Raw genomic sequence first — 17276 nt, 5'->3', positions numbered from 1 at the left:
TTTCTATAGTTGCTAGGTGGGAGTCACTGGAAATTCCCTCTTTCTCTACTTTACTCGAGGCTGGGAGCTTCAACTTTCCACTGCATATCCAGTGTTGAGACTTGGGATTTGACGATGGGACTACTTGAGTGTGTGGTCATGATGTTCTAGTCTCTAGACGGGTATCAGAGAACAAGGGTGAGGCCTATTAATAGCAAAACTGAATGTCGGAGGATATCTTATTTCTGAGCTACCACAGGTGACCACTTTTGATAAGTGCATTTTACTTGTCCATGTGCTTAGAAACAATATTTTGTTCATGAAGTTTTGTTGTTGGCAACTATGGTTAAATAATTCAAATAGCACAGATTGTCTACAAGGTGCTCTTTCAACGGTGTTTACATATTGCATATACTCAACCAGCAATTCCGCTGACAATAACAAATAGTGTCATCACCAAGTACATTTATTCATTGTTCTGCGGTTTTCAGCAAATCAGCACTCTAGCTAGCAATCAAGTCCCAAGTCTTTTTGTGTGGGAAGTGTTGTTTTCAATGGGAATTATTGGACTGGGCCTATTGCTCTTTGCTCTGCTTATTGGAAATATGCAAAATTTTCTCCAATCTCTTGGCCGCAGGAGATTAGAAATGCAGTTGAGACAGCGTGATGTGGAACTGTGGATGGATCGTCGTCGATTGCCAGTATCTGTGCGAAGGCGAGTGAGGCAATCTGAACGGTTCAAGTGGGCAGCAAATCGGGGCGTTAATGAAGAACAGTTGCTGGAGGATTTACCTGAGGACTTACAAAGGGAAATTCGAAGCCATCTTTGTTTAGATCTTGTCAAGAAAGTGCGCATTTTTACTGTTATGGATGATCAAGTACTGGATGCTATTTGTGAACGGTTAAGGCAGCGCCTTTACATAGGTGGAAGTGAAATTCTAAGGATAGGCTATCCTATAGATAAAATGATCTTTTATTCTGCGAGGAAACTTGGAAAGCACTGGCAAAGATGACTCAGTTAATCTTTCTGGAGGAGACATATGTGGTGAAGAACTGCTTATGTGGTGCTCGAGCACACTCCACTATAGAATAACAACAAGAGGTTCCGACGAACTGGCCAAAGAGAAATTTCTAGTAGAACAGTCTGTGTGCAGCGGTAGTGATTTGGGTAGCAACAGCTGGCTCATGAATATGGCCCAAGAGCGCTATTCAAACGGAGCCAAAATACTGTAAATTGGAACGAAGATATACATCACAGAAGAAGACATAGGATTCGATTCCTATTTCAAGACTTCAGTTAACGATTCAAAGGGATCTGCGCTCCAGCATTTATCTCTTAATTGGCCATCAGAGGAATTCAAGGGAAACGATGCCCTGTTTTTAGAAAAAATGGTTTTTCATCGACCTGTAGGGGAAAGGTTCTTGGTCCATTTACTGTATGTAAAAATGGTTTTGTTTCAAATAGTAACGTGGCTTGATTTTGCAATGCGCTTGTCAGAAAGGCAACCTCCACATTCCACATGCCATTTTGGTCTAACAGCAAGAGGAAATGGAAAGTATAACGTGGCAGTCCAGGTCGAAAACAAAATTAGAACGAAGACATCGATGCTGAGCAGAAAAATAGGGACAGATTGCCTATCCTAGTCGTCAGTTATGATTTGGAGGGTTCACACTACAACTTCCGCCTTTGTATTGGTCACAGATATGTATGCGCTAATCTTTAGGAATCGATGAGTGGCGTTTTACTATTTTTCATAGTGCCTGTTGAAACAGTTCCATCTTTTCATGCATCAGTTTTCTTCTGAGCTTTAATTGTATTAAAAAACATTTGTAGAAAAAAAGAGAGAGTTCTGAGCGCTGGTGGAGGAGAGAGAACAGAGCTTCATTGTACAGATTTTGACAGAGATTTTAATTAAAAAATGCAGATCTGACCTCTGAGATTCCTGTGGTATGAGATTTAACATTTGTGTCCTCTTTTGTTTCATATGTAGCCTGTTATGTGTTCATGTCATTTCATGATCGTTTCCATTTGAACAAATGAAGTGTTAAGGTAGAATTCATAATTTATATGCTCTGCCTTTAAGTTTGTTCATATTTAATGTTTTCTTCTGTTTGACAAGGATTCATCTTCTATGCCCTTGTCAGCTCCTCAGCAGTCTTGCCATTCCATTTAATCTCAATTTGATGTTAAAATTTCTTGCCTACCTTGCCTCAGGAGATAATCTGTGTTTTTGATTACATTTCTCTGTTCAAGCTGTTTCTTTACCCCATGCAGCCCAGAAAAACCCCATCATTTTATTAAAAACCCATTTTTATCAATTTATTAGCCTAAAATCAGTATTCATATCGGTCATCTCAGCCCCTTTGAAGACCTTTTGCCGAGATAGACCCGGAGAGAGCCCTCTCCTGTCCCCGTAGGGCTAGCTACGAGGCTAAGTGGTTTGATGTTGCCTTGGATTTTTTCTTTTTCAGCCTGAGGCCAAATTCAAGCGCTAACATATTGGCGACCATACTGGGGAAGAACATTCGACTTGTTGATTGTCTTGTCCCAGTACATGAAATCAAATTGCATATCTGATGCTGATGGTGGACAGCAGTCAGACACATATGCAGGTTGAACCATTCACCTGGCGACTCCAAGAAGTAAGAAATGAGTTAGCAGATTCTGAATTTGATGAAGATTTTTTCAGTGTCATGCTTCATTGGTTGAAATCTCCAAAGTTCCCTTTTGAAACTAAAACTAGATTTTGTGAGTTAGTTGTTGAAAGAATCGAAAGGGAGATTCAATGTTTAGATGAGCAAATCCAGTCATATGATTTCCAAGACCCTAAAAGGTTCTTGGAAATCCTTCCTCCATTGAAACAAGAAATCATAGAATTGCCTACAGAAGTTTACATTGACAGTGTGCAGCTGGAGGTATGTATTGCAGAGTTGGGGCAGCCAACGGAGTCTAGCTTTCGTGATCCAATAGCAGCATACATGGACATGTTTTTCGGTTTGATTGATGGATCAGGCTGTATTTTACGTGACCAGGCTCATTACGCACATGAAAGGCTGCCAACAATTACATCTGTGTCCTGGTGGAAGCATTCTCAAGCGGCATCGTTCTCAGGTTTACTTGAATGGTTGATCTGGCACTTCAGTATTACCTGATCTAGTGTTTTTACAGCAAAGTAGGGTAGATTTTGTAAATAAATAAGCAGTCAAAAGGCAACATTTTGTTCCAGTTTCATTATAGTTTTAGTGTGAGGTTTGCTGAGTCAGTTCTTCAGTCTTTTCAGTCAAGTTTCAGTCCATAAATGAGCCGAAAGTCTCATGTTGTCTGTTGAAATCATGACTCCATTGCCCAATGGATGGAGGCACTGTCTGATCTCCCAAAGATCTGCAGTTCTTGGCACCTCCACGAAGCGGCAGCTGCCATCCCAATTGGAGCCGATGTTAGACTCCGTCTTGTCAAGTCAAATGTGAGATTGATTCTTCTTCAAAACCCTGTTTTGAAGAAGAAATCATTAAATGTGTTTTTTTAGAATATGTAATTTGTCAAAATGTTCCAAAGCTCTACAGTTCTTCAAATGGCAGCAGTTTCATCAGCTCCTATGTCTGCACTCAAACGAAACAAAAAAGTTGGCATTTACATAAAGGGCTTACAGATGCATGACAGTGGCATGTATACATGTGGGTACTTAAAACTATGGGCACAAGGAAAGATTTACATGAACCAACCACAAGCATGCTACGCAGCTTGCACTTGCAGGCAATACAGCAAGAGACCAAGACATTTGTATTACAACAATTTTATACCATCGCCATGGTCTGAAACAACTAGAAACATGCCATGTACCTGCCAATGGGGAATAATCAACAAGAAAGGCCTCTTTAAATCCTTCTTCTCCTTGATGATTCATTGGTGAACAGGATGCAATCAGTTTGGTAGAGTAAGAGTAGTCATTGGCTTCGAAGGCAGCACTATTGATTAATCAGTTACTGGTCAAGAAGCACTTTACATAGGGGAAGCGTTGACAGAGTCTACACCTATAGGAGGTCCGAGCTAAAAAATTCTGGCCAACTAAAGGCCTGAGAATGGGACTAAGAGACCTTTCAAGAATTTCATCTATCTTGCAGTTTCATATTGTGGATGGACATATGCAAGGGACATTTAACCCGTTGTGATTATTCTAACTGTAATTCCAATATAGCCTCAAGAAATCTTATGTCGGTAACTCCAAGTAACACTCTCAATTTGTGGACAATATGACTCCATTTTAGAGCAGAACTGTGAATTTGTTGACTTATTTGATAACATGACATTATCTAGATGTCGGCAAATTTCTATAATTGCTGGGTGGGAGTCACTGGAAATTCCCTCTTTCTCTACTTTACTCGAGGCTGGGAGCTTCAACTTTCCACTGCATATCCAGTGTTGAGACTTGGGATTTGACGATGGGACTACTTGAGTGCGTGGTCATGATGTTCTAGTCTCTAGATGGGTATCAGAGAACAAGGGTGAGGCCTATTAATAGCAAAACTGAATGTCGGAGGATATCTTATTTCTGAGCTACCACAGGTGACCACTTTTGATAAGTGCATTTTACTTGTCCAAGTGCTTAGAAACAATATTTTGTTCATGAAGTTTTGTTGTTGGCAACTATGGTTAATAATTCAAATAGCACAGCTTGTCTACAAGGTGCTCTTTCAACGGTGTTTACATATGGCATATACTCAACCAGCAGTTCCGCTGACAATAACAAATAGTGTCATCACCAAGTACATTTATTCATTGTTCTGCGGTTTTCAGCAAATCAGCACTCTGGCTGGAAATCAAGTCCCAAGTCTTTTTGTGTGGGAAGTGTTGTTTTTAATGGGAATTATTGGACTGGGCCTATTGCTCTTTGCTCTGCTTATTGGAAATATGCAAAATTTTCTCCAATCTCTTGGCCGCAGGAGATTAGAAATGCAGTTGAGACAAAGTGATGTGGAATTGTGGATGGATCGTCGACGATTGCCAGTATCTGTGTGAAGGCGAGTGAGGCAATCTAAATGGTTCAAGTGGGCAGCAAATCGGGGCGTTAATGAAGAACAGTTGCTGGAGGATTTACCTGAGGACTTACAAAGGGAAATTCGAAGCCATCTTTGTTTAGATCTTGTCAAGAAGGTGCGCATTTTTACTGTTATGGATGATCAAGTACTGGATGCTATTTGTGAACGGTTAAGGCAGCGCCTTTACATAGGTGGAAGTGAAATTCTAAGGATAGGCTATCCTATAGATAAAATGATCTTTATTGTGCGAGGAAACTTGGAAAGCACTGGCAAAGATGGCTCAGTTAATCTTTCTGGAGGAGACATATGTGGTGAAGAACTGCTTACGTGGTGCCTCGAGCACACTCCACTACAGAATAACAGCAAGAGGTTCAGACGAACTGGCCAAAGAGCAATTTCTAGTAGAACAGTCTGTGTGCAGCGGCAGTGATTTGGGTAGCAACAGCTGGCTCATGAATATGGCCCAAGAGCGCTATTCAAACGGAGCCAAAATACTTTAAATTGGAACGAAGATATACATCACAGAAGAAGACATAGGATTCGATTCCTATTTCAAGACTTCAGTTAACGATTCAAAGGGATCTGTGCTCCAGCATTTATCTCTTAATTGGCCATCAGAGGAATTCAATGGAAATGATGCTCTGTTTTTAGAAAAAATGGTTTTTCATCGACCTGTAGGGGAAAGGTTCTTGGTCCATTTATTGTATGTAAAAATGGTTTTGTTTCAAATAGTAACGTGGCTTGATTTTGCAATGCGCTTGTCAAAAAGGCGACCTCCACATTCCACATGCCATTTTGGTCTAACAGCAAGAGGAAATGGAAAGTATAACGTGGCAGTCCAGGTCGAAAACAAAATTAGAACGAAGACATCGATCCTGAGCAGAAAAATAGGGACAGATTGCCTATCCTAGTCTTCAGTTATGATTTGGAGGGTTCACACTACAGCTTCCGCCTTTGTATTGGTCACAGATATGTATGCGCTGATCTTTAGGAACCGATGAGTGGCTTTTTACTATTTTTCATAGTGCCAGTTGAAACAGTTCCATCTTTTCATGGATCGGTTTTCTTCTGAGCTGTTTATTGTATTAAAAAACATTTGTAGAAAAAAAAAAGAGAGTTCTAAGCACTGGTGGAGGAGAGAGAACAAAGCTTCATTGTACAGATTTTGACAGAGATTTTAATTAAAAAATGCAGCTCTGACCCCTGAGATTCCTGTGGTATGAGATTTAGCATTTGTGTCCTCTTTTGTTTCATATGTAGCCTGTTATGTGTTCATGTCATTTCATGATCGTTTCCATTTGAACAAATGAAGTGTTAAGGTAGAATTCATAATTTATATGCTCTGCCTTTAAGTTTGTTAATATTTAATGTTTTCTTCTATTTGACAAGGATTCATCTTCTATGCCCTTGTCAGCTCCTCAACAGTCTTGCCATTCCATTTAATCTCAATTTGATGTTAAAATTTCTTGCCTACCTTGCCTCAGGAGATACTCTGTGTTTTTGATTACATTTCTCTGTTCAAGCTGTTTCTTTGCCCCATGCAACCTAGAAAAACCCCATCATTTTATTAAAAACCCCTTTTTATCAATTTACTAGCCTAAAATCAGTATTCATATCGGTCATCTCAGCCCCTTTGAAGACCTTTTGCCGAGATAGACCCGGAGAGAGCCCTCTCCTGTCCCCGTAGGGCTAGCTATGAGGCTAAGTGGTTTGATGTTGCCTTGGATTTTTTCTTTTTCAGCCTGAGGCCAAATTCAAGCGCTAACAGGAAGAAATTCAATTTTTTTGCTACCTTACAATGAATAAAATTGTGGGTACTCCCTGAATCAATCAATACTAATACCTTTTTCTTCTTGATTTGTCCTTCTATCTTGATGGTTTGAGGAGTGGTAATTCCAGCCAATGCATTACAAGATATGGTCGGATTCATTTCTTCTTTATCTAGGCTTTGTTCTTGGATTATATCCTCTTCTTTTGACCTTTCTTTCTCCTTTTCTTCTTCCTCTTCACAATCTATGTAGAATAATTTCTTCTCAGCACACTTATGACCTTTAGTGTATTTGCTATCACAACTGTAACAAAGCCTGTTTGCTCTTTTTTCTTCCAATTGTTGTGGTTTCAACCTTATAGGTTGTGGAAGACTAGGGGCAACAACACTTCCATCTTTATAGTTGTGAGTGGTATGCTTCCTGGTTGTCATAATTTTGCTTTCCATTTTTCTTGCTAACCTGAATGCCTTCTCTAATGAATCAGGTTCCCAAAGGCGAACATCATGTTGCATATTATCGTTTAAAGTCCCTATGAACACATCAATCCTATGCTCCTCTGGAATAATTTTTACCCTTATGTTCAATTTTTGGAACTCCTCAATGTGCTCCATTATTGAACCCTTTTGTTTGAGACTTATCAATTGGCTAAAAAAAGTGTTGCTTTTTGTAGCCTCATAATGTGCTATCAATTCTTCCGTAAAAATTGTCCAAGTGATAATTTGTTTATGAGAGAAAAGCCATTGATACCATACAAATTGATTTGGTTTCAAATATAAAGTTGCAATACGTACCTTTTGTGTGTTTTGCACATTATTGAGATCGAAAAATTGCTCCATTTGTAATATCCATGTTGCAGGATCCTTGCCATCAAACTTCTTCATATCGATTTTTGGAATATGGTGGGTCTTTGATCCAACATTAGTGTCTATGAAATCATGATTAACATTTCTTTTGTTCGCATTATGAGTTTCCTTTGCTACCTTTTCACCATTATTAAGTATTTCTTGTAGAAAATTTGTCAAATCTGTCTTCAAATCGTCAATCTTAGGTTCCACACCATTCATCTTAGCTTCCACACCATTCATCTTAGCTTCGATGCCCTTTATCTTAGATTCCACGCCATTTATCTTAGCTTTTGTTAGCTTTTGTGAGAGTGAAATTTGTTGCACTTGGTCTTGTAATTTTGATATTTCATGTAGCATTTCTTCCTCTTCTTCATGAGTCATGCTAGAGATTTCAGGTTTCTTACTAGGTGTTTGCATTTTCTTTCCTTGGGGCATCAGTTACCGATAATAATGCTCTACTATGCCCTTTGAATTCCTTCAAAACAATTTTTCAAGCCAAGCTTAAGCAAAAATTTAAAAAAATCTACACACCTTTTTTCACTTTGTAGGAGCTCGATATTGCCTTTGATGTATCTCTGTAATTTTAGATCATCCAGTTTTGAAATTGCGACCTGCAGTAACCCTCTGTGTCCTCTTTCCAATGCCACCAGTCTGATCCCAATTCAATTCTCCCAGGAAGAGTTATGCCAAATCTCCCACAGTGATCTGATTATAGACTAGTTTAGTAGAGCGAACTTGTACGGTGTGCCACGTGTCCCTGTTTCAACCTTTGGATCTGAAAAATATGTACAAGAAACTACAGTCCGTCCTCTTTCTGTACCTTCTTACGAAATTTCAATCCGATGCTCAGAGAGAAAGTTATGACGATTTTCCCCAGGTGACCTATTTGGAAAGGACTTTGCAAAAATACCAACTTCCTCAGATCATATCTCCACAAATTTAGCGCAAAAAGATCTGAAATTTGGACCCGAGGTTTAGCACGATTTCTTCTCAAATGGGTTTTTTTTTTCTCATCTGAAATGTTGCAGAAAAAAAGTTATAGCGAAAATTCCACGATGACCTATTTGGAGAAGCGAAACCTGTCTCTGATACCAAATGTTATGAAACCAGCTCACAAAAAGATAGAAAAGATAGATCAACGCCTTAGAATTCAGCCTCTTCGAGGGGGAAACCTCCTTTACATTACATAAATGAATGATTCTTTGATGATTCAAATGACAAAACCTCCTTTCTATATATAGGAGTCTAAGGAGTCACAATATAACCCAACCGACCTAACAATAATAATATAAAGGCACAAAAATAACAATAGAGGGATTCTATGGGGTACAGTAATAACAATATGGGGACAATAGGGGCACAACAATATTAATAAGGGATACAACTATAATATTAATGGGGTAATCACTAGTATTATAGGGACCTAATAACTCTGACCTGTGTCTGCCAGGAAATATACTACTATACGCCCCATTAGTTTTATCCTCATGTTCATGGCTGATTTGAAGCGGCCCTTGTCGCTGCAAATCCGACAAACTTTGTAGAAGTATAGCATTCACCTCTGCCTACTTCTCTTGTGCCTGTATGATCTGATCATTCTCTGCCTTAAAACTCCTTATCTCTTCCTTCAAACTTCTCAATGTAATTGCCAAATCTGAAGAGTTCCCATTACCATACTGCTCTTCGGATTCATAGGGACAGTCCTTGTAGTCAACCATATTTCTAGCCATTTGATCTTTCTCTTCCTACAATGCATAATAAGTCAGATAAACCAAATCACAATAAACCAACATACCTCAATATATCTCAGGGAGGATACCTTGTTTGCAAGATCACCAAATTAGTGTGATACATGTATAACATAACCATAACAACATATCAACATAAACAAGTAAATGTATCAACTAATAAACATCACTCTAACTAGGATCCAGTCATCAATGCAAGGCCATATCAATAATGCATGCTATGATCTAATGCATGATAACAACCATTACTCCATTATACACATTTCTACATGCAACCAACATAATGCGTAAACAATGCCAAATCAACTACAGCTATGCATAAACGCATGTAGTTGAGAATAGTCAATCAACCCTTGTAATCAATCTACAAGATTGATACATGTAATCAAAATACTCAAGGATGTAACCTAACATACAAGGATGTAAGTAGGCAACATAAAATAAACATGTAAGCAACAAATAACCTTATATAGTCAGTCACATACTCATGTCAAATACTCTTCACTAGATCAACATCAAATTCTCCAGGATAACCATACTACAACCCTAATCCAACATCAAGCAATTGCAACAAGTATATAAGTGTAAGAGAAACACATGCGACTAACATGCATGCATGACTAACACATTCAACCCATCCAGTCCAAGAGATAAACCATGCTATGATACTACTCTGTAACACCGTCCTCCCACATCAACCCAAGTAACCATGCAAACTAGGGTAAACATGAGACGAGAGGCTACTATGATCAGATTCAACCTCCTAGGTAACCTTAAGGAAGTAAAATCGATGGAACATCACACACAGTCATCCAACAGCATCAACAAAACCCTCAGGAGACAAGTCAGCCACTCAAACAGCCTATCCCTGAGTCCCACTGTTGTTCTGGACCTCTGAGGCCATAGTTGCTCTCATGCTATGGGAAAGGGAGCGACCAGAGACCTAAAGTCGCTCTAATAGGCTTGCCTGGCAACAACTTTGGACTAAAGTTGTCAATTCTATGCCAATGACCTTAGGATTTAAGCCACTTTTTCGAACCCAGAGCCTAAGCCACTGCCCAGAATGGAATGAAAGCTCATAATCAAGTATATTATAGGGAAACAATGGTGCAAAAGCAATAACACCAACAAGACCTTAACTAGACCCCTAATAGTCATGATATGAATTTCATCAAACATATTGTCAACATGTAACCTATAGGTGTAAACAACATAACTAAGCATAGGGATCTCATACTTATCTGAGAATCACTATGAACCATTGTTCCCTCATGCCATTTGCTGCATTATCATATATTAGGTCATAAACACATTATCCATTCATGTACAAGTAAAAACATGGTAAGAGCCATACATAGCTGTTGTTATAAAATGTACATATAACCAGCATAATAGGAACATAAATACCATAAACATATCAACCATGAAAATCCATATATACATCAGAACATTTAGACATGAAAATCAAGGGAATAAATTTCTCATTAATCAATGCAATGAACCAACTAGAGATGGGACTACCACATTCCACCCGACCGTAGAATGGATAAGCCAAATATCTCTTCAGTCATTCACCCTCATGCCATATTCCAAACATGAATGTGGGAATCAAACCAAAAGAACTCAACTAGGTCATACCAAGGCTAAACCACCTAACCCTCATCAATAGAAACCAGGATTTACCATAATCCATCTTGGATCACTAGGAAAACACAATGAACACATCATAATAGGATTTACCGTGATCTCCACCCTATCACTAGTCCAAACAGGCATGGATGCCACTGGATTTCTCCACCTACACCATGAAGAATTTTCCTGTCTCCTAGTCTCTCAGGTTTTACTGCAATCCAAACCCGGATCACTAGGCCCTAAATCGAGACCCACTCTCCAGGCTTTACCGCATATCCCAAAACCAGGATTACTAGGTCCAACGGAGAGAAACCACCTCTAGGCTTCACCATATATCTTTCCATTCACTGGCAAGGATTCCTAGGTCATTTGAGGCAACACAATGTTGGCTTTACTGCAACCCACTGTCTGGCTCAGGGGTCACTAGGCCAGTGACTTTACCATGATCCACAGTTCGGTTCAGGGATCATTAGGCCATGTGATATATCATTCGGAGATCCACCCCACTCATCTTCGAACTCATCCAACAATCCAGCTCAACCAAAACATGAGAAACCCATCACACCATGGCTATCCGGAAATGGCCAGGCTAGGCTGAAAAACACTGTTACACCTGGAAAAACCCATGCCATGATAGAAAAGACCCATATGCAATGCCATGCATGCCAAATATAGCAAGGAAACTACACATGCAAGTCAATACCTGCAATGAAGCCTATTGTAGCTGCATGATCCTTCTTTTCCCTGCTTGATCTTTGCTTCCTCTTGCCTTCTTTAATTTTTTTGATCCAATGTCAAAGTGCTCCAAGAAAACTCTAAGTATCCATGAGTAGGAGAGAGAGAGAGAATAATGAGAATGCTCCAAAACTGAACTACCAAAAGGTTACCAACTAATCCTTAGAATCCCTTTTATGAATGAGGCCTCTATTTTATTCATTTTCCATTTTTTTCTTTCATTTTCCTCCACACATGAAACGTGTGACCTTTCACCTCCTTTTTCTCCTAATTTCCATTATTTTCATAAATAATTGTGCCAAAATGCCATTTTTCCTTTCCAAAGCCTTATCTATTGCCTTTGCCAACTTCCTTAGCCATAAACAAACAAATGAACACCCCCTAGGACATCTTTCCCAACATTCATCTTGGAAAAAGTGTCCCATTCATCCTGGTTATTATTTTTAACTTTTATTACATAGAATTTTCACTAGCATTGTTACAGTAAGAGAAAAGTGAAAATGACACTTGCAAAGGCTTAAAGAAAGTGGAAGTGACACATGCCAAAGTGAAGATAATATGAAAATGACACTTATCAAAATGAATTATAGCAAAAATGACAATCATAATAGTGAAAGAGACACTTGTGAAAATAAAGATGCACTAGAGCGACAATTAAGAAAACTCACCAAATTGGAAGTACAATTGCAGTTAGAGTGAGAGACACTGTTAATCGAGAGTGCTTACTGATTGTCGAAATGTGTTGTGCAGTACACTATACATATGGATTACATAGTTAATATCACTATATATTTCACAAGCCTTATCTTTAAGAGTTGTGCAGTGTCTATGTAAGCTTGCATTGAAAGAAGTGCACTTGTAAATTCTTCAAAAACTGAACATGCATAAGAAAGTGTCTTTGACACTTAGAAGAAGAATTAATACTTTAAAAAGAATTAGATGATAATGAAGTGATCATAGAACAAAATATCACAAGATCCTCAGTAGGCTCCAAAGTTCAAGTATAAGCAAAATTTTGGAGGGTGTTGTCGAAGCGACGACATGTTCCTGGCTTGTTTGCTTGATAATTGGATCATGAATTTTATTTCTGTCTACAATAAAAAACTTTATGGAAAAAATTCTGACAAACATAACATTCAATATAATTGTTCAACGGAGAGAATGAATTGTTGTACTTGATTTTTCTCAAAATTTTCCTGACAGGTTGATTATTTGGTTGATAATTTATTCTTTGTGGCCTGAGTTGTCTAAGTGACAAATTCACATTGCAATTTGTTGCCTTGTGCCCATAATTTGTAGAAGTAAAACAATATCCTATAAATATGTCTTCATACCTATCATAAAATCGATTACCAAAGATTAGATAGGATGTTCTTTGTGAAATATGATTGGCCTCTCCTGCATTATTTGGCTTTTGTTGAGTCAAGTTCCTCCTTTTGTTTTTCAATACCTAATTTTTCTTTGGCTAAGTATAAGACTGCATACTCCATTTTTCTCATAGCGATTGTGTTGGGTCAATTTTCGCTATTGCGCTCATTAAATCTCAGCTAAGTTTTATCTTTTTTTAAAATCTTTTCTCAAAAAAACAATTTCTCCTTCAAGCCTTTCACAAGTTTGATTTTTGTCACTAAGATGCTGATTTAGAGTTTTTTTAATCTTCTTACCTTATTCAAGATGTAGGTGCAAAGGTTCTACAACTTCAGTTTTGTCCTTGATTAACAATTATATTTGTGTTTTATTTCTCTTCTTCAACCTCTCGATTTATTCAAGAGAACTAACAAACTCACCTTCTAGGTTGACCTTGGCCTCTTCTCCATCAGAATAAACAAATTATACTTCCATATTATCAATGGACATGAGCATAAATTCCTTTGGACTTTCATAGGTTTTGTCCTTATCTGATGATTGTCTGGCCTCACTTTCAAATGATATAGAATCTTGGATGTAAAGACTATTCTTCTTAGCCCTCCTTTTATCATTTTTAACTTTTTAAAACTTCTCTCTACGTTCATATTCATTGTTTTTATTTTTTGGACACTTGGAAGCATAGTGACTTACTTCACCACAATTAAATCACTTGAAAGGTAGCTTAGCTTTGTACTTGTCTGAACCTCTATTGAGATTCCTCATGAAATTTGCTTCCTCTCCATTTGATTCACAACATGAATCATTATGCCATTCCTTGAGATTTTTATTTTCTTTGAAAGCTAACTCCTTTGGTATAGAATTCCCCATTAGATATTTTCATCTCATAGGAAATAAGAGTGCCAAGTAGTTGATCGAAAATGGGAGTCTTCATATTTGTCATCTCCTCTAAGGATGAAAGTTTGGGATTAAATATCTTGGGGAGAGATCTCAACACCTTTTGTACTACAATTGGCTCTTTTAACTCTTCATCAAGACCTCTTATAGTGTTCACAACCTCATTAGCTCTAAGAACGTATTTAGAAATATCTTATTCATCATGCATCTTCAAAGACTAAATTTGCATTCTAAAATCATGAAATTTGGCTTTCTTTACCTTGCTATCACCTTCATAACAATTTTTCATCTTGTCCCAAATAGCTTTGCAATAGTGCAATCCATGACCTTGTCTAGTAATTCACGTAGGTCAGCTAACATGACATTCATAGCTTTAGAATTTCATGTTAATTCCATCTTCCAATCTCTAGCAATGAAGGCTTTAGGTTTTTGATATTCCTCTTCCACTGCATCCGACATATCAACACCAAGTGATTGAATATAGTTTTTGATCTCAACTTTCCAAAACACAGTTTGTTCCATTGAACATCAGTACCCTATTGGTGTAACCTCCTTCCTGGTTTCATTAGAGATTTTTTGAGGTAAAAAATGGGCCTCAAAACAAATGTACAACAAAAATCAACTTCGTAAGAAACAATAGGATTCAATATGATGATGTCAACCATGGGGGATAATTCACCACTTTTGGAGTTAAAAAAAAAAACAAAAAAAAAAAACTCTCAACATGTATTTTCAACTTATCTCCCTATGATTTTACTCAAATTTCAAACATGAGAATTCATTGGATGAAAAAATTATTTTTTCATACAACGAGTATCCATGTTGCATACTTTTGATGAACTCCACTACACGAAAAATGTGAAATACATGAAAAACATGATTGCAATCATGTTTTTCATGTATTTAACATTTTTTGTGTAGTAGGGTCCATCTAACATATGCAACATGGGTACTCCTCTACAAATAACTATTTATGAAAGGAATTCTCACAACACCCTATGTAATTCTATACAACTTGTTCTGAAACCAATTGGAACTGAATGCAAATGATAATTACACTAAGAATTATTCAAATAAGCTTGAGACTAATCACACTTAATCAAGTAAAGCAACTATGATTATTGAACAACACTACCGATCTATAACAACCCAAATCAATCTGCATTACTCAATTGAATAGCAATAATAAATGAACAACAATCAATAATCAGTAATTGAACAACAATCAGTAAGTGAACAACAACAACTATAAAATATTCCTAAATGGTAAACATTATATATTGAAATCCGTAGAAGTTACTCAGTTTTGTCTCTCAAGATTTATGATTTCATCTATTCAAGTTGAACAACAATCAAACACGCATTCACTCATTCTAATCAAGGTGCTACTTAAGTCTATCTCACAGCTTCAATATAAATCTAAGTGAATAGCGGTATAAATCAATGTCACAAATCTTTAAGATAAATAAAAGAACTAAACATTAAATCAATTACAAAGACTGAATATAAACTATAACACAAAGGAGCAGTGGAACTTCTTGTGACTGGGCCTAGAGTCGCCAGAAACCTCTGCTTAATAAAAACTTAGAATATGGACATGTATCAAGTGCAACCTTCTTTCATTAACTTCAAAGTAACAGCTGACAGAGTCACTGAATTAACAACGTTTTTCTTCAAAAAGAATAATTACACATTAAAAGTCTGAACTGGTATCTAGTTGCCTTTCAACCTTATATAACATAAAAGAGAAACTTGGATAGAAGTGAATCCTTAGGATCAAGAGATCCTGAGGATTTCACAATATAAAATCTGATCATATGATAAAACAGGAGTATTTGAACTGATCTTCCGCTTCCTTGTCTGCCCCAGACACCGTGGCTTTTCCCCTTTATGGCCTCATGTTGTTCTGCCAACTGAACAACTTTTTCCCAATCGCATCTCTGCATACAAAGATAGCAAAGAATCAGTTTTTCATACTAAATTCGCCTATTCTATCACCAAATAGTTTCTTCCAACTCTGACTGGTATTTTCCTCATTTTGTTCTATAAACGGAGATAATCTTATAAGGATGAATGATAAATGAAGCATTTAAATGAAGAGAAATCATACCTTTTACCTGTCCCAACACTTATATGCCATTCTTGTCCACCAAAAGAAAAGGCCTATTCACCCATGCTAGAAGAGATTCCATTAAGGTTGAGATTGATAAGCTCCAAAAATAAGGTTTCATTTACCCTCTCACTTATATATCGTGGGATCTTATTAAGTTAAATAAAGGCACCATTTGTGTTTGCATTGAATTTCACAATCTAAACAAAGATTGTCCCAAAGAAAATGTTATGCAACCAAATCACAAAATAGAAGAAAATATAGATTAACGACTAGAAAATTAGCTTCTTTGAGGGGGAAACCTCCTTTACATCACATAAATGAACAAATTTTGGATGATAAAAATGACAATACCTCCTTGGTATATATAGGAGTCTAATGGGTCACAATATAATCAAAGCCTACATAACAATAATAATGTAAGGGAACAACAATAACGATAATGGGTTTCTATGGGGCACAAAAACAATAATATGGGGACTACATGGGCACAACAATAACAATAAGGGGGCTATACTATCAAAAAACATAAGGAAGCTACACTAATATTATAGGAATCTAACACGCTCCTCTCCTTCAAAAAAAGTGTTGTCCTCAACACTTGAGTAGTTATGGATGCTTCTATATAAAATTCCCATCCTCCTATGTGGAATCTCCAGCGGGTAAGTTATTCCACTTAATGATATACTCTGAAATTAATCTACTTTGTAGCTTTTGGTTTCTTGTTTCGATGACTGATTCAGGCTCCAATATTTTTTTTGAACCTTCTTCGTCAAATTCTAGCAATATTGTTTGAACTAGAAGCATGTCACAAATAACCTTCTTTAAGCATGAAACATGGAAAAATGAGTGTACTCAGGAAGATGCCAACAATTCCAATTTGTATGTCATAGTACCAATCATTTGCAACACCTTGTAGGACCATAGTACTTGTGTGATAGTTTATTATATTTCTTATCTTTTCTTGAGGGACATTTTTTTGTGTGGTTGTAGCCATAAAAATACCTAGTTGCCTACTTCAAAACTTCTTTCACTATGATGTTGATTTTCCTGTTGTTTCATTCGATTTTGCGCCAAAGTGAGGTTATCCTTTAAGAGTTTTAGAACTTGTTGTTGATGCTCAATGTGATCTTCCACTTCTTGAACATTAGAATTTTCT

At 37.3% G+C, this 17276-nt stretch overlaps 1 pseudogene; it reads left to right on the top strand.

Annotated features, from left to right (window-relative positions):
• Positions 1 to 533: 533 nt before the first annotated feature.
• Positions 534 to 992, top strand: LOC149216962 (putative cyclic nucleotide-gated ion channel 20, chloroplastic pseudogene; annotated as a pseudogene).
• Positions 993 to 17276: the final 16284 nt, after the last annotated feature.

The sequence above is a fragment of the Pinus tabuliformis genome, chromosome 1_1, assembly GCF_031772625.1.
Source record: "Pinus tabuliformis cultivar Carrire ecotype Pingquan chromosome 1_1, CPIR1, whole genome shotgun sequence".
Lineage (NCBI taxonomy): Eukaryota > Viridiplantae > Streptophyta > Pinopsida > Pinales > Pinaceae > Pinus > Pinus tabuliformis.
This window is presented reverse-complemented; position numbering and strand designations above follow the sequence as displayed.